The sequence below is a fragment of the Schistocerca piceifrons genome, chromosome 4 (assembly GCF_021461385.2).
Source record: "Schistocerca piceifrons isolate TAMUIC-IGC-003096 chromosome 4, iqSchPice1.1, whole genome shotgun sequence".
In the NCBI taxonomy this organism is placed as follows: Eukaryota; Metazoa; Arthropoda; class Insecta; order Orthoptera; family Acrididae; genus Schistocerca; species Schistocerca piceifrons.
The window spans coordinates 701,487,091-701,511,947 of NC_060141.1; positions in this window are offsets into that span (position 1 = coordinate 701,487,091).

The following is a 24,857-nucleotide window of genomic DNA, read 5'->3' on the forward strand; positions in this document are numbered from 1 at the left end:
ATTACAATTTACGGAACAGTACCGCAGATTAGTACTACTTGGAATATCAAGCTATCGTCTTTAGCGAAAAGTATTATAAATCCAACAGTAGATTTGATGACTTGACGTTCTTTAGCTATTATCATTGTTATCCAGCGAGTACAAAAACGTACCGGTAAATAAGAGCAGCGTTAGCGATACTAGAAGGTTATACATTTGCGTGGTTTCATGTTACCGCACATGTCTAATGAGCTGTTGGCTATTATTTTAAATGAACTTGAAATCTGAAACAGTATACGGTTTCTCCAACGAGTGTATCTGATTTAATACATTTAATTCCCCGTATGTGCTCCGCTGCTGAGTTTCTCATTATCCTATGTTCGTTACGTCTACACTCATTATTACGTTTGACCTGATTAACAAGAAAAAGAAAGGAAGTTTTCCACAGAAAAAGTTGCTCCACAGCATGAGTTTAAAAAAAAGAAAACAATTCATTAATTATCTGTACCAGTTAGAAAATAATTATTCTCTGTCTTCGTAGCATGTGTAGAACCGCATAATAAAGTTGTTTTTTATCATAGCTCTTTTTACGATCACTTTGAGTGTACCAGTGCTTTTAAGCGGATTAGGAGGCACGACCGTTGCCCCTGAGAATCTCAGTTCGGTTCACAATAACACATGTGTAACATTAGCTCGTTTGTCAACTCCGTCCCATTACCAGATCCATCATATCAAGAACTACCTACAAGAGACGTAGGTCATCTTGTCCCAGGAGATAATAAAACGGCTTTATGTCACCATTACTAAGCGAATTCGTGAATACATCCAGGCTGCAACCTCGAAATGATAAATGGGCTTATAACACTAACGTGCCGTGAAACACGCTAGTGTTACCTCCTGAGAGGATTTTAAAGTTCGACCGTGCTTGTGTCTACTGGAAAAGTGTATCGGATTATAATTACGAATTTTGTGAAGTTGACAGTAAAACCAAATGGACCTTAACCTTGGGAGTTAGTAGAAGTGATAAAATTATAAGTGAATGAAAAAAAAAAGAAACGGTCGCCCGCCTAATTAGGCACATTAATTAGAAATACATATTTGAGAAATTTGGTTATTAGTTATTGAAGTTACTTTTGTTGAGGTTTCCCTCTGAATAGCAAACAGGGTACAAACTGACCCAGTGCACTCTGTACTTTGTGTTACAGCAGTTACAAATAACACACACACCAGTAAATTATGGGGAGCAAACTTCCACCGATCTCATATTAACGACGCCCACAATGATTAGCATTAGTTGATCAAAATACTGAAATGTCACATATATAGCAGTTTTCCTTAGTAACAGTTAGAGTTCATTGTTTTTAATAGGAGGACAATACGATGGGGACCCTTAAACGGGGATTGTTTCACCACCCAAAGTTCGTTGGTTATTGCAAACGTAAAAACTATCTCTGAAAGCTAAACATTTACTTTAATTACTTTTCAGGATAATAAAATGCAACACTAGGCTTGAAACTTCCTGGCAGATTAAAACTATGTGCCGGACGGAGACTCGAACTCGGGACCTTTGCCTTTCGTGGGAAAGTGCTCTACCATGATGGTAGAAAACTTGCCCGTGAAAGGCAAAGGTCCCGAGTTCGAGTCTCGGTCCGGTACACAGTTTTAATCTGCCAGGAAGTTTCATATCTGCGCACACTCCGCTGTGGAGTGAAAAATCTCATTCTGGAAACATCCCACGGGCTGTGGCTAAGCCATGTCTCCGCAGTATTCCAGGAGTTCTAGTTCTGCAAGGTTCGCAGGAGACCTTCTGTGAAGTTTGGAAAGTAGGAGGCGAGGTACTGGCAGAATTGAAGCTGTGAGGACGGGGCGTGAGTCGTGCTTAGATACATCAGATGGTAGAGCACGTTCCCGCGAAGGGCAAAGATCCCGAGTTCGAGTCTCGGTTCGGCACACAGTTTTAATGTGCCAAGGAGTTTCATATAAGCGCACACTCCGCTGCAGACTGAAAATCTCAATCTGGAAACACTAGGCTTAAATAACTTCAAACGGAACCATTCGTGATGGGTACCAAAACTGCACAATCCTTGAAAATGTGCATAACTTCACTTCTAACAGTTCTACCTCAGATCGGTTCATTAAAGATTTATATTTACTTGTACTTTAATCACCTGTGAAGCAGGTAATCGTAGCAATACCATTTACAAAATCTTGCACTGTAATCCTACTAAACTCTTTTTATAATAAACTATGAATACTTTCGCAAAAGCCAGTACAACTTCACTTTTATTGTTTTAGCTTGTAAACAATTAAGGTTTTCACTTTCCTATTGATTGATCTTTAAAATTTTTGGTTCAACTTCCTACCTTAAAAATTTAACTTGGAGTAGTCCATAAACAAAGCATCTGAATTTTACTCTTACTTTAACTTTTGCTACTCCTTTAACGTTAGACTAAAAATCACTTTTAAACACATGAATGCCAGAATTGTTCATTTAAGTCAGGATACTCGGTTGTAGTAGCACTTAGTAGAGGACCCTGCGTAGGTTCGCGATCAGGATTGAAGTTATTGTTTCGAACACGAATTGACGTTTTATGTGATTATTATTGAAACAACATAGAAATTAACTGGCCCATGCCAATATACATTATGTAACTGAATGTATGAATTCTGTTACGCAGTGATTAAGATTAGTGTCTGGCGAAATGGCAGCTAGCTTTACTCACGGCTCTTGATTTGCGAATGCTCTATAAAATCTCTTCTTGGCGTCGGATTTTCAACATATTAGAGAAATTCCACTATTCCGTGAATACCAAATAATAGCCAGATCCACATCCGAAGCAAATCCCTTCTAATGTAGCTTCCAATTGCCTCTCTTAGCACCGTCGAGGTGAACCGTACTAAGACTAGCCACATACTGCCGTTCACACAAAGGATCCGCTCATTTCGACCGCCAAACCCAGTTTTTACATCGCGCTATGACGCTTGCGTTGCGGAGGGACACCCCTACAGCGTTTACATGTTACAAATGCAAGTGCCCTAAGCATTAACCAGTTGTTAACAAACATATTTCTCTCACAAACATATTGGTATTATAATTATTTAAGATTTCAACATATACTTTCCCCTATTTATCACATATACATTAAAGAAGTCTAATTTTCTAGCCATAAGTCAAAGAGTTCAAGTAACACAGAATGCACACTTCATAAATTTCAGATACACAGTCACTTAAAATAAACCTACTTATAATCGATATAAGTGTTGGAGGATCGTACTTCCAACATCTTTGTTAACTTTAACTCGATTTTGTAGACACTGCGGTAACATAACATACCTTCTCAACCGATGAACTTTCATTTCGATTTCTCCTCTACTTCTGGGTGCTTATTTTTCTTTTTCTTTCGTCAGAAAGTGAACTTTCAATTACTTGTTCCAAATATGTGTTGTTAAAAAGTACTGTGTTTGTTAGTCAAACTAGCTGATTAGATAGCAAAAGAGATAAATAAATAAATGGAATGTTCAGAGATTATAAACACCTAGGACTGAAAATGGTATGTCGGCTTCATTTTTGACTTATTGGCGTGATACATAACACTTTAGACGATCAAAACTCCAGTACGCCAAACAGTTATCGCTGCATGTGTGCGAGGTGATGATCGCGTTTGGGCAAAGTGCAGTCTTAACAGCTATAGCTAACCAAAACCATTTACGATTAGTTCACCCGCCTTAGAATAAAACGTGAACATGCTCAGTGCGCTTCTATGTATTGTGAGAAGTGTAAACAAAGGTCATAATATCTGAGAGGCTCTAGCGGTAGACGATGATTGAAGTCTACATGCCACATCCCAAGAAGACGGAGTCTGACCATGCACTACCTGGAGCTGCAAACATTCTGCAAATGAGAACATGTGCTACAGCTTTTCTTTCCAGATATTTCGGTTGACACGTTGCCCATCCATCCTTCGGCATCCATCGTTGATGGTGTGAGAGCTCACTAGCAAATCACCGTATGATGGTGACGTAAATCCACCGGATTACCAACCATTACGCTTACTAGTTCTCAGTGCAGTACATGGAGGGCTTTACATTTTGCCATCTAATGCAATAATATTTTTCCATGTACACAGAGATTGTGCAGAGAAATGTGATGAGAAACCAGAACACTATAATAACTAAAAGGGCAATAGAATAATTTAATAAGTTCGCTGTAATTATGAAATTTTATCGTAACTCTGCCTAAAGTATTTAATGTACTTTCTTTAATACGTTTGAGTTACTGTTATCATCTTATCTGTGATTAATATTAAAGCTGCATATGAATGAGAACTGATATAAAATACCAGTACCATGACCAATACACTAGCATTCATTGCCATTATATCAACTGTAATTAAGATTAAGAACTTACATAAGTTAAGTGTTATCTCGATATGCAACGTTAGTGTCGTCGGAAGGATTTATCAGAAAAACATTTTTTACGATTCAGGGCGTTATGGGTATATGGGTAGAGAAGGTTGCCCTGTACGTGGATGTATCTGAAGTATAACTCATAATCAATATGTTGAAGAACTGTAAGTCACCACATGGAGGGAAGAAGGAGGGATGGCGCGGACAGCTGACGTTAAGAACGTGCATGGGATCCTGTTAATGGGAGGCTACCACACAGATGTAAATGGGTTTGTACAGTGAATAACGGGGAACTTGATTTCTGGGTGCATCCATTTGGGAAGGGAACCCGTATGTGCACTCATTTACTCTGGGAGCAACATCTTCATTGTTGGTTATGAATGGGTAAGGTCTAGTAGTTGCCAGTTTGGGAAAGTTACAACCAGTGAATGAGGACTGTTGGAACGTATATGGAGACCGTTTTGCAAGTTTAGATGTAGATGTAGATGCAGATGTAGATGCAGATGCTTCTTCAGGTCCACTGTAAGCTCGGTACTGATTGATTTACCTGGACGATGAATTTCTGGGTAGCGAAAAGTTTGCTAGGGCGTGGCTTCTTAGAGGGTTCATATTGCGTGCTGGACGATGTAAGTAGGTGCGTGTACTTTACGTTTTGTAAGGAAAATGAGATTTTGGCATCACTGAGGCCATCCGAACGTGTGTCTGGTGGAGCATAAAATTGTGGAATTGGATGTTGTTTACCTGGAAGAAACCGAAAGGGAACAACTATTGGAAGTATTTCCACGATTCCCAGAAGTCCTAGCAGAAATGTTAGGAGTGACGATTAGATTATGACTGAAGTTAAGGGACCAGGTTCGCGTAAGGAAGGCTCCCCACTAGCGTTCGCCACCCAGGATGCATGAACTGTGCAAACTCATAAACATACCGCTGAAGAAGGGCACAATCCGGCCATCTGTGTTACCGTATGCTGATATTCATCATATCTAAGTCCAATGGCGCCAGGTATCACCCAGTAGTGGATTACCCGTTGCTCAACCAAAAGTTGGTTTTGGAGTCTGTTCCGCTATCAGACATTAGTAGTTGTTTCATGTGATTGGAGCCCAGTTTTTCAACGACTTATCTGAATCAGGCCTACTGTCATGGGTCTTTGGCTGAGGAGCCCAAGGCAGTTAAATCCAATCGCACAGACTACAATCTTTATGAATTCAGTCGAGTACCGTTTTGTTTTGCCACGGAGGCAGCGGTTCTCTCGCGTCTGCTGGATAATGCTTCGAGTGATTTACGGTTTCTTTAGGTCTGTAACTATGTGGACGATGTTGTCATTTACAGTACTAATTCTGAAGAGCGCTTAAGCTATCTGCCGCAATTCTTAACCCGATTGAAGCCAGCCACGTTGATTGTTAAAAACATCAAGGTCGCTCTTGCTAGACAGGAGATTTCATTTCTAGGGCACATTGTGTCTTCCAAAGTAGTTCAAACTGATCAATCATGAAACGTAGCCGTTTACAGATTTCGCATTCCTCGAAATACTTAATACGTCACGTGTTTTATAGAAATGGAAGTTTATTCCGGAAATTTGTGCCAAATTTTACTGGATTTGCACCACCCTTAAACCAGTTACGATGGACGGGCGAAATGCTCGAGTGAGGAGAGAGCTAAGGAGCTGCCCAATTTCAATCCAATTTCATCATGCACACCGATGCATCGGGCAGGGATCGCAGCGATAATATTGCAAAGAGCAGGAGGGAGGGCGCATGCCATTGTCGAATTATTATACACTGTGTGTAAGCTAGAGGCGTTGGCCATGTTATTTGCCTTAGAAAATTTTAAATTTTATTTCGTATGGAAACTGATAATCAGGCACTAAATTGGTCCGGCTCGAGTTAGCGCACAACAGTGGTGGCGAAAACAAGATGACCGATGTGCTGAGTGGGATGTTTGACCGACTACGGCAGATAGTCTGCGATTACGAGGCAGTCTTTAGGTCGCATGAGTTCAAGGGGTTTTGTTTTAGCCGAGGAACCGGGCACGTAACGATTACATTCTATTACCCCCAGGCGTCGTTTGCCGAGCGTATAAATTGTAATTTAAAACCAGCCCTCATAATACATCACGCTGACTCTCAGAGAAAGTGAGATGCATTGCTGGTGTGACGTAGTCTGGCCTTGAACACCTCTTCTCATGAATCCCAGGAAAGTACTCCAGTACTGCATAGGAATTAAATTTTACTAGAATTTCTCGTCATTAAGCAATCTTCTACTATACAGTGTGTGCCCACATAGTTTGAGGAGGAGATGGGAGGTTGCACAGCGGAACATCATGCCTCCTCATAGAAGGCCGGCTAGAAGGTATAGTCGAGGGAGGCACGAGGCTGCAGTGAGACTAGAAGAGAGGGACATCTGGGGACAGCGTAACAGTGCAAGTGGTGTTATTGATAAAATAATGCCACGGTGCATGGGTCTAGGTGGTAGGTGCCTAAAGTCTTGACATCTGTAAGTTTCCTAGTAGGGAATGTCTAATCCCGTAAACGTCCGTTTTCCATTTGGGCCACCTGCAACGGGTCCCAAGAGAGACTGGGCAGAATTAGGTTACTGTCTCTCTGTCTCGTCCTGTCCATTCCCTTACCTATTCCTTCGTGTGTTCGCCTAGGAAGGGCGGGGAATGGGAGAGGGACGTTAATGCGCGTCTGTTGATGCTTCTCGAGTATCAAGCCTAGGAAGAAAGGAGCGGCGGTATGCGAGCGAGGTATGCAGGGTTAGGCGGTCGATGTGGCCGTGCGGTTCTAGGCGATTCAGTCTGGAACCGCGTGACCGCTACGGTCGCAGGTTCGAATCCTGCCTCGGGCATGGATGTGTGTGATGTCCTTAGGTTAGTTAGGTTTAAGTAGTTCTAAGTTCTAGGGGACTGATGACCACAGATGTTAAGTCCCATAGTGCTCAGAGCAAGCCTTATGCGGGGTTAGGGGGAGACGGAAGAAAGTGTACTGGCAACCAACACGACGTCTGACTACCAGAGCCGGCCGCTGTGGCCGAGTGGTTCTAGGCGCTTCAGTCCGGAACCGCGCTTTTGCTACGGTCGCAGGTTTGAATCCTGCCTCGGGCATGGATGTGTGATATGTCCTTAGGTTAGTTAGGTTTAAGTAGTTCTAAGTCTAGGGGACTGACGACCTCACATGGTAAGTCCCGTAGTGCTTAGAGCCATTTGGACCATTTGACTACCAGACGAGAGGGGTCCGGCCACACGTGTATGAGATTTTGACGGTGTTGGCACGACACTTTGTTGTTTCATATGGCAAGTGAGTTGAGAGGGATGCTAGCAATGTCTCGGCTCGACAAGTTGTGTTGAGCAGTCAGAGAGTGATTATACGAGAGTCACGTGCCTTTGGCCATTGAGTCGGTATAAGAGCCCAGTTGTGTCATTGTTTTTGTGAGTAGCGTCCTCGTATACCTGAAGCCACTCAGGGTCCTTCCATTGGTTCGCCTCCTGCTGTACCCGGTGTTTTGATGTGGGCTAGCGGCGTGATATATTTACTTTTGGTTAATCCAGATATCCAAGAGCGGGCTACTGCCCGATATTTGAGTAACCTTTACTTATTGTGCCTTGTTTTGAATGACCTATCGCTCATAGGAATTAATTGTTTGCAAGTGGACGACAGCCCTGTATTTGAAGAACAAATTTCATTGTGTTAAGCTGAACTTGGGCTAGTACCTATGAGTTATTTACTTGTTGCTAATCTAATTTTGAAGAGATTGCAACCGCCCGAGGTTTTGAGTAACTTCTCTTCATACTGTGTCTTTCTTTAAATGAGCTAGTGCTCGTAGCAGTTAATTATTTCTGTGTTTGAGTGCGCTAGTGCCTCTGAGCTATTTATTTGTTGCTAACCTAATTTTCTAGAGCGGCCATTCCCGGCATTTTGAGAAAGTTCTACTAATTCTGCGCTGTTTTAAATAAGCTAGTGCACAAAGTAATTAATTTCTTGCAAATGAGCAGCAGCCCAGTATTTGAATAACAAATTGTGCTGTTTCGAGTGCGCTAATGCCTGCGAACTGTTTACGTTTTGCTAATGTGATGTTCAAGACGGGCTACCGCAGGAGATTTTCAGCATCTTCCATATATTCTGTGTCTTTTTAAAATGAGGCAGTGCTTGTAAGAATGATTGTTGGCAAATGGGCAACAGCCCGGTATTTGAATGACATATTTAACTGTGTTTAAGTGAACTAGTGCCCGTGAACTATTACTTGTTGCTAATCTAATTTTCCAAGACTATTCATATGTAAAGCAGATGACAGAATCATATATCAGGTAAAGTAAATGTTGTATATTATAAGCAATGGTACTATTTATAGTAGATATACATAAACGAACGATACATTAAAAAGTCATTACACCTGTGGAAACACCATAACTGTACTCGATGATTATTAAACAATATTCAACAAGGAGGAACCGTAAGAACACTTTAGGATGATGCTTGTAAGAAGTAAAAATCAAAATACGAAAAAAATGGCTCTGAGTACTATGGGACTTAACTTCTGAGGTCATCAGTCCCCTAGAACTTAGAACTACTTAAACCTAACTAACCTAAGGACATCACACACATCCATGCCCGAGGCAGGATTCGAACCTGCGACCGTAGCGGTGGCGCGGTTCCGGACTGTAGCGCCTAGAACCGCTCGGCCACCCCGGCCAAAATACGAAAAGTAAAAAAAATAAAAAGTAGACGAGTGTCCACCCATGTGAAAAGACCATGGATACCACAACCGAAAAATGGATATTACGTAAGTTACCTTTTCGAAAAGGACACATTTTTCAACAACAGCACAAGGTTTTCATGTTTCTATTTATATGAACACTATTTGGAAGATGGGACCCACATCAGTTATTTGGGCAGAACATTCCTAATATCATATTTCGGGGAGTATGTATGCAAGGAAGATAATTAACAGTATACTGGTTACAGGAAGTCGCGCAAAAAGCAAACATATTATTAGGCTAAGTCACTATGGATTTTAATATCGAATAGTGCTCAACCAAACCAGAAGTAGACTGTTTTATATAAATCGCTGGGGAACAGAAAATCCAAGAGGTGAACTCAAGTGCATACCACGAAATGTTAAATCAAATAAGAGTCCACAATTAGCAAAGTACAGGATGATATCCACTTCATAATATAGCATCCGAATATCTCCTTCTTAATCATGTAATCTGGGAAAAGTCACTAGAAAATAATCGCCATTCCCCAGACCATCGTTATACCACTTAAACGCAGATGAAAATTGCATAAATGTGATAGTTACATTCGTTATTAAGGTACCATAACACCGAACGGACAGAAACACCTACATAACTAAACATAAAATACTCAAGCAGTAATTGTCTAACTATACGAAACCGGTCAGGTAAGTCCACTATTATTTGTTACGTCGGACCTACATTAAGCCATAATTGACCACAAAGATTCAGATCACCAACAGAGGGCGTCTACTCAACTGCTTCACTCGAGTAACCTTCGTGTTACAAGATACATCAGCACTTTCAATTGTCCTGAGGCAAGAAAATTGCATAGAAAACAAAAATGAAATCGGTTTTACATTGTCCTCAGACCCAAAACAGGTTTTAGTTGTCATGAGACTAGCGCAAGACGTATTAAATGTGCTGTCCACCTTTTCGCACCAGTAGTTGAAATTGAGAAACAGTATGTTCCAGAATAGATCGGAGTGTCCCTGCGGTCTCGTTGTCAATGACTTGCGCAATGCGCATATTCTGTTAAGCTACGTTTGTAATCGGACCACTGAACATAGCATATTTGAGATATCCCCACAACCAGAAGTCACATGGATTAGGAACGGGTGATCTTGTTGGCCAGGGTGTAAGGAGATGACTGCTGAAAATTCTAGCGTTCCTAAAATTCGTCATCAGAAGCTGCTTTACTGGTTGCATAAAAATGATACTACGCACCAGTGGCGGCTGTTGTGCAAGAGCGAAAGAGCACGTGAACACTGTAATCTTAGACACCTTGCGGATTTATTGGTTGTTTGAATGCTGTTCAACGTAACGTAGATGCCTTGATCTGAGATACATGGCACTGAATCTATCGCTCTGTACTACATTTATTCTTTACACTCGGTGAAACTTGGCATCAGGGTCGCAAGCACAGCTTCAGTTGTGCACGTTTTAAGGAGTTTTCTGCGTAATTGCCTTGCCGACCAAATACACACGGATTTGATAAACAACGTGTATGGTTCACGGCGTGAAGCACTCAACTACAAGTTTACGTCAATGCCACCAGGCATTAGCACACTGCAGCAGACTTTTATTCCCGTTCACACGGCACAAATCTATCTAGACGTCCCTCTCTACTTTTCTTTTTTTTCACACAATTAGAATCACACATCTCTCAGGGTCAGTTCATTGTGAAAATTATATCCTCACTGAGCTTAAATTGCATTTTATGACTAGGAAAAATTAGTTGATGAAGTGAGCAAGAGTTTCCTGTTACCATTGATACACGGAAGATTTTTTTTCCGAAGAACAACTACATGTTTCATATTGGTTCAACGAAGTATTGAAGCGATGTTCAATATATTTTGGTTTCGCGATTTTTAAAATTTTATCTTTTTGTTGAGGAAATGGGTTTTGTAGCGTTTTTGATAAATCTTTAATGTTTTTGTTATTTTTATTACACCTCTCTGTTTCACTTTACTAATCAAAATTTTGCGAATAAAACCTTAATTAAACATTGACAATGACGGTTTCACTGTAAATGCTCTTTATTCCAAAGTAAAAGACAGGATGATAACTACGTATAACACAAATATTCTGTACGTTACCCACCTCGGTATAAATCCTCGCTCAGTTTCTAGACGGTTTACCGCTTCCGCTTCTTAGGGGCATCTAGTGAGACACTTATCTTATACGTAAAGAAAGAGATAGCTACAAGATAACACCCAATGGGCATGCAAAACACCTAAGGTACAGGTAATGCAGGTAGGACCCTAGCTGATGAAAGCTACTAGGAAAACTACCATTTTCTACGCTTACTTACGGTAGACTTCGTTAGCCTACATTAATTTTACTACTGTACTAGCAACATTTCCACGACGAACGCCAGATATCACTCATGTTTTGTCAAATGACCTTCTGTCAGTTGCTACTTGCTGTGGCCGTTCTGATAGGAAGTCATGAATCCAATGCCAGAACTTGCCTGGTTCCTTCTTATGTGTGCTTTGATTAATTAAAACCCACACTGTCAAATAACTTTTACCACCACTTTCAGGAGAATGTACCTCCCTTGAAATACATTTCCACTAGTACGTCGTATGACATTTATTGCCCATTACCCTCCTGCAGTTTGTCCCCGTTTAGCAAAGTCGCCCTATCTGTCTACAGCCGTTAGTTTATGTCAGGTACTACAGGATTCCGCTACTCTCCTCCCGCAACATTGTCCGCAAAGTAACCTACGAGGGGTTGGAGCCGGTGGAGGGGGCGGGCGCTGTGGACAGGTGCACGGCACGCATATTTCACGCGCCGATGCGGCGCCTAATTGTTTCCGGGCGCCCTTAGCGCTGAGCTACGACCGCGGCGCTCGCCCGTCGCATGTTCGCAGTTCATTCTGCTCCCTGCGCCCGGCCGGCCGCCGGCTATCGCGCACATAACTATGCAAATCAGCCGCCCCGTCCCTATCTGCGCCGCCGCATCGCTTCTTCCGCCTGGCTCGGTCGCCAGTCCGTTCCATTGCTGTTGCCGTCTTCCCCGTGTGCCGATTTCAGCTGTGCCGTGTACTCCCATCCCACACGTCTCAGTCTCTTACCCGGGCATGTAGTTTTTGTACCAAAGCAGGAGACGTAGAATGGGTGCTCACATTTATCAGGGTGACTAGTATTACATACTACTGACAGCGATATCGGAGGAGACTCTTAGGACGCTGTATTAGCACTTGCGATTTATATGTGCAGTGTTAAGCGATGAATGAAAATTTGTACCAAGGCCGGGATTCGATTCGGGTCTTTTGCTCAGTAGGCAGATGCGCTAACTACTTCGCGACCATGGCACATTGGCTTTGCCCAATTTGCAATGACTACCCCAACACACCTCCCTACTCAGTCGAAATTGCCATTTCCGGTTCAGTGCACTTGGTGTTCCCTGTAAACCAGAACAGCTTTGCAGAGATTCTCCAAATGCACGGGAATAGTGCTTCGGCATCGAACGAAACACCTGATCATGCCTGAAACAGAGGCGCAGGTGCTGTACCCAAATGAAACTACAAACATCAAAAAAACATTTGCTTCACCCAGGTTCCAAGAACTCCTGAAGATAGACGTTAACTGTGGATATTGCATTACAGGCACAGTCACTTTGACTGTTCAGAGATGTCACTAAACCTGCCCAACGATGTAAGCAACCATGCTTGAGGAGCACCTATTACACGGAATGGGTCCGACAGCCGGTCATTTCCAGTCATTCCTCCAGGAAGGAGTTACACGGCTCGTGTTGTCTGTACTTCAACCATGTCCAGACGGTCAATACCGCGGTTCGATCGCGTCCGCATTGATACTTTGCGCCTGGAAGGACTCTCAACAAGGGCCGTATCCAGGCGTCTCGGACTGAACCAAAGCGATGTTGTTCGAACATGAAGGAGATACAGAGAGACAGGAACTCTCGATGACATGCATCGCTCAGGCTGCCCAGGGCTACTATTGCAGTGGATGACCGCTACCTACGGATAATGGCTCGGAGGAACCCGGACAGCAACGCCACCATGTTGAATAATGCTTTTCGTGCAGCCACAGTGCGTCGTGTTAGGACTTAAACTGTGTGCTATAGGCTGCATGATGCGCAACTTTACTCCCGACGTCCATGGCGAGGTCCATCTTTGCATCCACGTCAACATTCAGTGCCGTACAAATGGGCCCAACAACATTCCGAATGGACTGCTCGGGATTGGCATCACGTTCTCTTCACCGACGAGTGTCGCATATACCTTCAACCAGACAATCGTAAGAGACGTTGTAACACTTATATCGATTCTAAGTAGGTTTATATTATGTAACTATGTATCTGAAGGCTGTAAATTCAACTAAATACTTAGGGATTACAATTACAAATAACCTAAATTGGAACAATCACGTAGATAGTGTTGTGGCTAGAGCAAACCAAAGACTGAAATTCATTGGCAGAACACTTAGAAGGTGCAACAGGTCTACTAAAGAGACTGCTTACACCACGCCTGTTCGCACTATTCTGGAGTATTGCTGTGCAGTGTGGGATCTGCATCAGGTGGGACTGACGGATGACATCAAAAAAGTACAAAGAAGGGCAGCTCATTTTGTATTATCACGAAATAGGGGAGATAGTGCCACAGACATGATACGTAAATTGGAGTAGCAATCATTAAAACAAAGGTATTTTTCATTATGATGGGATCTTCTCATGAAATTTCAATCACCAGTTTTCTCCTCCGATTGCAAAAACATTTTGTTGGCACCCACCTACATAGGGAGAAATGATATCACGATAAAATAAGAGAAATCAGGGCTCGCGCAGAAAAATTTAAGTGCTGGTTTTTCCCGCACAGCGTTCGAGAGTGGAACGGTAGAGAGACAGCTTGAAGGTGTTTCATTGAACCCTCTGCCAGACACTTTATTGTGAATAGCAGAGTAATCACGTAGATGTAGATCTGCAATTATAGAGTGTGTATTCTTGGTTATTTAAAGTCATTCATTTGTAACAGGAAATTTAAAGTTTTGTAATATGTATATGAAAAAAGCAAAATGATTTGTAAAAATAATGGAATTTTATAATATGTGTATGTTTATAAGAAAGGTTCACTGGAAGCTGGTTCACGTTTAGGGAAATTGTGTTGTAAAATGTAAAAGATGTAGTGAAGTTCCTCCGTAACAGATGTGGCATGACGCGATATAAAAGGTGGTTTTGACGGTCGAACTGGGCGGCTCCTTGGTAGGAATGATACGCAGTAAGTGGCCAGCCATAGCACGGTACACTTCGACGGTGCCAAGAGTGACAATTGGAAGCTTCTTTGCAAGGAATTTTGCCTCGGATGTGAGTCTGGCTATTGTTTCATATTGTCGTCAAAAGGGAACGTTGCTTGCCACCAAAACTTCGACACAGCTTCACTAACTTCATACATCAAGATATGTATATGGGCATAGACCAGTTAATTTGTAGGAGTGGTTTTTAATAATAATCCAAATGCTATAAATCTCTGTTTTCTATCCTTATCACGAAACTATGCAGGGTCCTCTTCTAAGTGCTACTAAATCCGAGTACCCTGTTTTAAATGAACTATTATTGCTTTCAAGTGTTCTACAGTGGTTTCTTTTTGTTTGTCAAATGAGAAAGGAGCAACAAAAGTTAGAGCTAAAACCACAAAAGTGAAATCAGATAGGATTTTGCTAAAGTATTCTCTGTTTATTGCCAAGTATAGTTTTGCAAGAATACAGTGACAGATTTTGCAAATGTCGTTGTCTAAAATACCTGCTTCACAAGTGGTAACAAGGAGTGAAATAAGGTATGCTTGTTTTAAAATTAATGGTGTCTTGATTCCTATTACGAATGATTCCTTTTTTTAAGTTAATTGAGCTTAGTGTTGAATTTTTAGCCTTGCAGAGTAGAATATAATCTATTCCAAGTGAAGTTAAGGAGTAGCTTTGTTTGAATTAATCTTTTCTGCTGAAATAATAGAGCTTGACTAGTGACATTATACTAGTTTACGGGTCCCCATCATATTCTTCACATATTAGGAAGACAATCGGATAATTACTGTTGCTTAGGAAATATGATGTATGTATACATATACAGGAGTATAAACAGTGTAATTATTATACTATTTATCTTTATTTGTTATTTACTTGTCAGTTAAGGTAGAAACATCTCATCCAAAAATTAGTTCTTCGCTTCATTCAGTAACATTTCCTTATTCGTTTAAGTAATGATCTTGAGTGTAGCTATTATTAGTATAAGCTTGGTACACATTTGCTTTCTGTAATTACTGGTGTGTGCATTATTGGTAACTGCTGCTACACACAGCTCAGTGTGCCCTGTGTCAGTTTGTATCCTGTGTGTTATTCAAAGAGAAATATTAATGAAAGTAACTCCAATAACCACCATTCAATTTTCTTAAAAAATATATTTCTGTATTAGTGTGCCCAATTCGGCTCCCGACCGTTTATTTTTTTGATTCACATATGCAGTTTATTACTTTCATTACCTCCCGAGGTTAAGGTCTGTTTAGATTTTCTGTTAATTTCACCATATTCAAAAATTCAGTCTGATACCCTTTTCCATTAGACACACGCGCGGTCAAAATTTCAAAATCCTCACAGAGAGTAACATTATCTTGTTCCACGGTTAGATACGTGGATTTTCCCAGGACAAGAATAGCAGGTGAGGTTGTTAGGGAAGAGTGACGTACGAACGACAGGGTAGTGTTATAACGTGTTTGGAGGCAACCCGGTCATGCTGAACGCCTTAGACACGCCGTCCAGCGAGTGCAACAAGGTGGGGGTTCGCTGCTGTTTTGGGGTGACATAATGTGTGGCCGACGTACGCCGCTGGTGGTCATGGAAGGCGCCGTAACGGCTGTACGAGACGTTAATGCCAGCCTCCGACTGATAGTGCAACCATTTCGGCAGCATATTGTCGAGGCATTCGTCTTCATGGACAACAATTCGCACCCACATCGTGCACATCCTGTGAATGATTTCCTTCCGGTTAACGACATCGTTCAACTAGAGTGGCCATCATGTTCTCCAGACATGAACCCTATTAAACATGCCTGGGAAAAACAGAAAAGAGCTGTTTACGGACGACGTGACCCACCAACCACTCAGAGGGATCTACGCCGAAATGCCGTTAAGGAGTGGGACAATCTGGACCAACTGTGCCTTGACGAACTTGTGGATAGTATGTCACGACGAATACAGGCATGCATCAATGCAAGAGGACATGTTGCTGGGTATTACAGGTAACGGCGTATATTGCAATCTGGACCACTACTTTTGAAGTTCCCGCTGTATGGTGTTACAACATGCAATGTGTGCATTTCATGAGCAATAAAAAGGGCGGAAATGTGATGTTTATGTTGATCTCCATTCTAATTTTCTGTACAGGTTCCGGAACTCTCGGAACCGAGGTAATGCAAAACATTTTCTGCTGTGTATATATGGTTCCATAGATCTTTTCAAAGCTCACACATCAGTTGAAGAACCTCTGCAACGTCGTTCGAGTTTAGGGGAAATACGAAGTGGACTGAGGCGGGAATGGGGATTTAGACTGAGATGGAAGGCGCTCTAAGGTATTCCATGCAGTTGTGGAAGGCCACTGCCGTCGGCGTAGCGTAGCGGTCATCGCATCTGCCTAGTCAGCAGGAGGACTGGGCTCGAAGTCCAGCCTTGGTATAAATTTTCATCCGATAGTTCACTTTGCAAATTTACTACTACTTGAGATTTGAAAAGGTCGCCGGAACATATAGTTTCATTTGACTAGCATTTGTGCTGTTCACGTTTAGATGTTGTGCGGTTTCCATAATATATTTCGGACGACTACCAACATGATTCTCTTGAACAGGTCATACCAGTAACCCCCACCACAGCCAACTATTCCTTAAAGAATCGAACTCATATGTGTGAAAGAACGTCAAACATCTCAATATGTGAAATATTGGACGTTTAACATGCAATATCGTTCCGGCTGAAAACACAAAACTCTAATTACGATGGTTTAATTGCTTTACTCCGTCTCTATGTCCATCTCCTGATCACATCCGTCCCTGTCCATGTGCTCCTGCTTCTCCCTCTCTTTCTGTCCATCTTCTACTCGCCACTCCCGTTGTGTATCTCCTCCTGCCCCTCTCTCTGTCCATCGCTTCCTCCCCTTCTCTGTCTGTACATCCCCTCTTCCCCTTTATCTCTTCACAGTATCACCCCTACTCCTACTGTAGGTTGCTGTTTCTTACCCCCACAGTATATCTCTCCATATAGTAATTAATATGTGTACCAAGTTTGATTGAAATCTATTGAGTGGTTTGGCAAGAGCTACTTACTTATAGCTTTACCCGCATACGTACTTGTTATATATATTTCACATTTACGTAACATACTTCACTTGTATTTGTACACATGTTCGACCTGTAACCCAAGCGCATTTCGCCCTACAGTTTGGTTTTCAGGCAGCTGAATGTGTAATGACATTATATCTATTGAAGTATGTACCGTCCAGTGATACAATTTTGCAGGTACATCCAGTGGTATACTGCGAAAGCGTCTGCGAAATGTGTATGAACAGAGTTAGTAGGAAAAAGGTAATAAATGATGATGTGTTGCATGGCGCGGTAATTTGTCACGCATCGCAGTATTTATGACGACACATCTCCTGAACCATGTATCGTACAATCATATATTTTTGCAGATACTTTCACTGTTATATGTCAGTACTCTATACAAAATGTGTTACTCATCTGCTTAGCAGTAGAACACTAATAAAAAACTTCATGACTGATGCGGCAATTTCACTCTATCGACTGCGAAAATGTAGGAAATGGTAAACGTTATTCCTTTCATCATTGTGAGGGTGTGAACGAGATAAATTATTATAGAGGTTTGAAATTACGTGTCAAGTTTGTAGCAGGTCACTAAGTGCTCTCATGTTCAAATACTGGATAAATATTATGTGACTTTATGCACGTTGTCTGTTACGATACTTTTTCACACCCACCCCCATCGCTTTGAGGAGAAGATGCTTTTAAACCCCCTCCCCCCTCCCCCGTGGTACCTTCCATACAGTAAGTGAAATGTATACCAAGTTTGACTGAAACCGATACAGTTGTTTAGCAGGTGATGGGAAACGTACATACACATTTTACACATATATATTCCCCCACTTTTATTAAATGTATTCACTCAGGAATGCAGTGAAAAACGCTCACGGGAGACCACGAACTAACATTAACTATCATCACATGTTAGACATGATGAAAATCAGAGTACTACTGGAAAAAGTCGATTAGCTTCACACGAAGTTGTGCACGCCTGGGTACAATCATGGTTCCATAGTCAACCTCAAACATTTTTCCATAATTGAATTGACCGTCATGTCTCACAGTGGTATAAATGTATTAAAAGTTATGGCGATTATTTTTTAAATAATAAGAATTTAACGTACTTTTTTACATCTGTCTCGTTTTCGTTTGACTGCTGCTTGTATTTAATTAAAGAACAGCATCACCAAATCATTAAACACGATAGCTGACAGCATTAGAACGCCGCTTCAGTTACGGGAGCGAAACTGTTAGGATCAAAATCTCTCTCGAGGATTACCCAGGAGGTCTGGTGAGCCGACCATTCTGTATGTGGTTTTTAGTGGTTTCCCACATCCAATATTTATAAAAAACCAAACTGGTACCCACATCCCGCCTCAGACGAATGTTACGTATTTATAAAATATTCTCACGCTAAACGTGAGATTTACTCACCTTGAAAACCGGTGGCATACACGAATACCATCCCAGGAGCATTTTTCGAATCTGGAAGGGCATCTGGCCACCATATATCCCAAACCTTGTTACAATGCCGATCCCGTAGAGATATGCGAGAAGTAGAAGAAAAATATCACAAAAAAAGCTAAAACTGCTACGATGAAACATGCATCACAAAAGATTTTTGTGTGTCTGTAATGATGATCTTAAAACTATTCTGTGTATTTCCGAGAAACCTATTTCTTGGTTGATCACATGTGGCGACAGTTTTCGGGAAACATCTTTCACGAGGCACTGAAGTTGGCATATTGAGCAATTGAAATCTTCCCTATTTTTTTAACAGAATACGGGCTTCATGAACCGTACCCAGTCTTGTAGAGACTTTGTTTTAAAAGGCTCCCACATTGGCTAAGTAGAAAGGCACCTCTGATAAATCATTCATCCTGTTTTTATGGTCATGGATCGTACATGGCTGTCTTCTGAATGTCGTATCCACAATAGTTTATTACCTCCAATATCCATAGCAGCTTTTCCCGACCGAAACATTCTTCAAACTGCTAGTAGCTATGCTATCGTATGGCTGTTAGTGAATGGATTTTCCTACAGGTTCGGAATATAAAAACGGGTTTTCATATTTTCTGCGCCGTATTAAGTAAGAGTGAGTAGCAGGAGTTAAAAAATGAGTTCTATTAAGTTATTAAATCTGCCTTCGTAGCTGACACTTCAACGCGACAGATCCTGGTGTAGGTGACCTGGTTTCGATTCCCGGTAAGGCTAGGGATTTGTCCTAGCAGGAAGGAATGGACCACTCTGCTCTCAGCCCCGAGATGCCAGTTGAGGATCTACCTGATTGAGATCTAGTGTCTCCAAGGTTGTAACATCGACAATGGCCGAGAGTATGGTATGCTGATTCCATGTCCCTCCACATCCAGTGAGGAATTACTTGAGGACGACATGGCGGTCGCTCAACTGAAGAGTGATATTCAGGGCCTGATCACAGGGTTTCCTTCTTCCTTTGTTAAGTTGTTAACGTCTTCCTTAGTCTGTGCATGCTAAGTTGTTTCTAATACAGAAGTTGTATATCCTGTGTACAGAATAGCTATATTATCGTAACTGGTAGCGAAAAGTTATTAGGTTTTCCAGCACCATTCGATACTTGCACTGACGATACTCTGATATATGTAATGGCATTATGAAAATGACGAACGCTTGATATCGACATCAGTAAGACTCTAACGAAAAATTTGGATACTTCCTCCTACCACTGTTGTTGGACATTCTCTAGGCATGAAATAGGTTCCATTAAACTTTTTGAGACCAGAAGAAGAGCTGAATAGGTAAACAACGTAAATTATACGCTAAATGCGCAAATATTGTCAAGTTAAAGCTTGCGACATCCTGGTAGTCATGAAATTCAATTTATCTGTTATCCAGAGTACGTGGAGTTTGCAAACCTGCACTCACGCCGCAGCTAGACTCAACGGAGATGACACTGGACCCAAAATCTCTGTCCGAGAGCTGCTATGTGAAATTAAAACAAAATATGAAGGATCAACGTAGAGAAGACAACGGCATAGGTCGATGCAAATTGCAAAGTAGCTGAATTCTATACAGCTCTAGGAATGATCTGGAAAATTAGTCACTCTTAAATCTGAATGGTGGCTTCACAGAATTTGTGGCGTGCTCTCTTTCTCAGCAAAGATTTCACTCATCATTTAATTGTGATCATTGTTTAAGAGGCCACATTTTGGAAGTGATCCCTGTTATACCTTCTATATGAATTTTAACGTAAGTAAATGTTACTTACTCATTCTACACTGAACTAACGCTGATGAAATAAACATTTCGTGTGACATTCTTGTTACCTTTACGTTTACTTTCCTTTCCCGTTTGTTTTTGTACACTGCATAGGGAACCAAGAATTTGGCACCCAGAATTACTACAGAACATTGCTTTCCAATAAAGTGGAACGACTGATTGCAATTCCGAGTAGGTTTGGTTCTACCTCCTTGATTATTCTGCTCTTTAGATTTATTGTCGTTTAACTCAGGTCGGTACGAACATTTATACAAAAAATCACAAAGAACAGTTCTTTCCGGAAAACATACCAAAAGCCTCCACGCAGACGTCGAAGTATGAATAAGCTGCGGCGGGACGAATTATTTGACTGATGTATTATTTTAACGTTCGAAGAGGTTATTGACTGGAACCAAGTGTGGAGATGGATAGTTATCACCTGCTCAAATAGGACCTTAAATGCTGACAGCATAGAAACCCTTATCAGTTGCTAGTAACTGGGTCATTTCATGATGTTAGTGAAACTCCACTCAAGAAACATGCTCAGGCATAGATTATAGTGTAACGTGGAGCAAGGAAACTGATTTTATCTGCTTGCAGGAAATAAGGATAGGAGTATATCTACTTATTTATATTCCTTCAAAGATAATGCATTGTTGGTAGTTTGCAAAGTTCATCTTGTCTTGTTAAGACGAGAGAGAAGACGTTGTATACCAGTAGCAACATACCATTCGGAGAATGTAACGGTTCAATCCCATACTGACAGAAATAATCCTCAAGATTCATGTCGTATGGCCATTTCTTCACGACGTCTGAAGATGAACAAAGTGAAAATATATGTTTAAAATACTGAAATTTGAAGGGCTGTAAAACTTACAGAAGCTATTACATGGTGCTGTATAACCGATGTTTTGAAATACGATAACAATGAATCTCCAAAGTGAGTCATTCTGGTAGTAAATATCACCAGGTGTTATGTCAACCCACAGCATCAAAATGGCTCTGAGCACTATGGGACTTAACATCTGTGGTCATCAGTACCCTAGAACTTAGAACTACTTACACCTAACTAACCTAAGGACATCACACACATCCATGCCCGAGGCAGGATTCGAACCTGCGACCGTAGCGGTCACGCGGTTCCAAACTGAAGCGCCTAGAACCGCACGTCCACACCGGCCGGCCCCACAGCATCATTCGACTACAACTTGTTATACTGGAAACGTGTCTGCTTCGGAAAAAATATACCACATTTTCACCTGACATCCAGCTAAATGGTACACAACGCGCCTAGTAGCCAGTAAGAAACAAATTAGTTATTCAGGCATGGGTAGAAGACGGAAAATGGTTCTGTATCGTATCTATGTAGCGTATTTTTTCAAGATTATAGCCAATATGTATCAAGTCTTGCAAACTAAAGGCAAAATGAAGATTAAAATTCATGTGGTCAAAATAAAATTTCTCAGAGAAACTAACGGATGTACGTGACTAGATTTAATCCGATGCGACATAGTCGAAAACGTACTGCTAAAATATAAAGTAGAAAACTACTGCCAACGATGACCTCGAATGGATTCAGATATTGAGGCTAGTACATCTCCAAGATATCTGATGCTTACGGACTATGTAGGCATCGTAGTTTCTGCTCCTTCAGAAAAAAATGACGCTGAACTTAAATGCAATATATGTCTAATTGGTACTGGGTTGTCGATGATATCTCCAAAAGCCTGTGAACAGGAGTATGTCCATTCTTAATGACTCCGTGACAAACCTGGAAAGACAAGCACTCATGTGCAAATGTCGTACATGCCAATATGGTAGTACAGGAACTGAGAATGGGCGTTAAAGGCATGGAATGTAACTGAAAACATGCTACCTGTTCAAACGTGGAAGTGACCAATGGATATCGCTAGAGGCGAACACAACAGTATAAAAGGAGGTGAGGAGTATTACGCTGTCGATGGAGGTACAATAACAGCAGAATGGGTTGGCCAGGGGAACATAGTGACTTCGAACTTCGAGTAGTCATTGGACGTCATTTGGGTGACCAACAGTTCAAGCCTTCTATAGCTGCCCATGTCAGCTGTTGGTGATGAGATTACGAAGTGCAAACGCGAAGGAACAACCACAGCTAAACCATGACCAACCACACCCCATGTACTGAAGGACAGGGGACGTTGAGCATTACGAAATGTGGTTGTAAAAGTCGCATGTAATCAGAGAAAGGAATCGTATTTGAGTGCTGTTGGAAAATTATGCGACTGACGCCAGTGGTTGTCATACGGCTGTGTATCGGATATGATTAACAAAAGGGAATATGTTTATTTGACATCTTCTGCTCATAATCACCAATACCATCGACCACAAAGCACCTATCTTTCCCCTTGACTCACCCTGTATACAATTACGCACTTCTTAATCTACTGAAATTTTATACAGTACAACTTCAGGTCACGATCATCTCTTAGATCAGACAACGTCTCCCGTGGATGACAAATTAGACCTTGGATACTGGTTTGGTTGATCTCTGTAATCTCAAGAGGGCTATGGGGTTAAAAAAATATTCGAATTGCTAGATATGTATTGGTTCTAATAGACATTTAAGTCTCAAATATTAAACTTAAGTCTATAGTCGAGACAACATAAGAAGATCCCTGACAGCTCAGTCCACTATTACCAGCTTCTACTGGAGAACGCTAATGGCTGTATGTGAAAACAGTAGCCATCTAAAGAGCTGTGACACCACCGAAGCATTGCCACAGAAACGTTTACAAAATTGCGTTACGTTATCGGCTGAGGTGGTAGAGCGAAGCTGCCGCACCCAGCCCACTGCAACTGTCAGGGATCATCTTACATCCACACAACAATACTTACTATCAGCATTTCTTACCTTTCTCCAGCCCTTTTTCTGCACAAATTGATGTTAAAACTGACTTTCTGGTGTTGTGCAAAACTTTTCCCTGGCGACTTGGATTTATTGTCTTTTGAAAATTTCACGGATATTTGCTGCCAAAGACGACCAGCTTTTTGCCAGTCCCTCTCAATGTATTGATTTCTATCTTTATAAAATATTCACTGGGATAACATTGGCTTCCTGATACTTCTTAATTACTTTATCCAAATCTTTCACGTCCAGAACTAGCTTTATAAATCTTACCTGCGTGACATTGTGTAACAGTTTTTCGTACTCTGTGTTGGGGTCACAGTTTCAGATATTCCCTATCCATTTATTCCATCTAATTTCATAACTTATGCTTCATAGATCATTACCATTTTTCACTGTTATCAAATCAGTTCTATATTATAAGTAGCTACCGCACTGTCAGCATGCACCACTAACGGTAGCACTAAAAGCTTCACTGCATTTCTCTTCAGCATTACGACAAATAAAAATATCGACACCTCCGAAAACTGAAAAATAATCAGTAATACTCTAGAAATAAGTTTTACTTGTGATATCACATGATTTTGTCATACAGAACCATGAACATACCTCTGCCATATTCACTCTTCATACTCTATGAGTATTCTCGCATTACGTGTTTTCGGTGTACAACATTCAACTACAGACTTGCCATCTATTATATCAATTTAATTCCTAACCTCGTCATAGACAATCGTTCATTCCTCCGAATTCTGGTCAGCCGAAGTTGCGTCTTTTCGGCATCAGACAAACGTTTACACAGTCTACAGGGTTGGCCATAAGTCAGTTGCCAGTTCTTTATTTTGCGTAGCATATTGGTAGTCAGATGTGGAATTTATCTGTGCCTTGAAACCATAAGTCATCGATAACATTGAGGGATGGATTGACATTTGGGGTACTATTGAATGGCTTCTCGATTCCCAGATATCGCGACGGTTGATTTTATTTTTCAATTGTGCTATGCTAAAAAATGAGTTTCATTCCGTCAATATTCTTGATGTTGGGCATCTGACGGAATGAATCCAATCATTATTTGGAGATACACAGTCCCAAAAGGTTATAGACCTTATCTGTAAATAGTTTTGAAAAGACGTAATTTTTTCTTAGAACAGAAAGGAACCACTTTGTTCTGAAGGTTCACTGAATCCTACAGTTATTCCTATGGTAATAATAATAATGTATTTTCCTTTGTTTAGTGTTGTAGCACATCGACCATGTTCGGTCAAAAAATACACCAGAGCGGAAGTGAGTTGCTAAAGA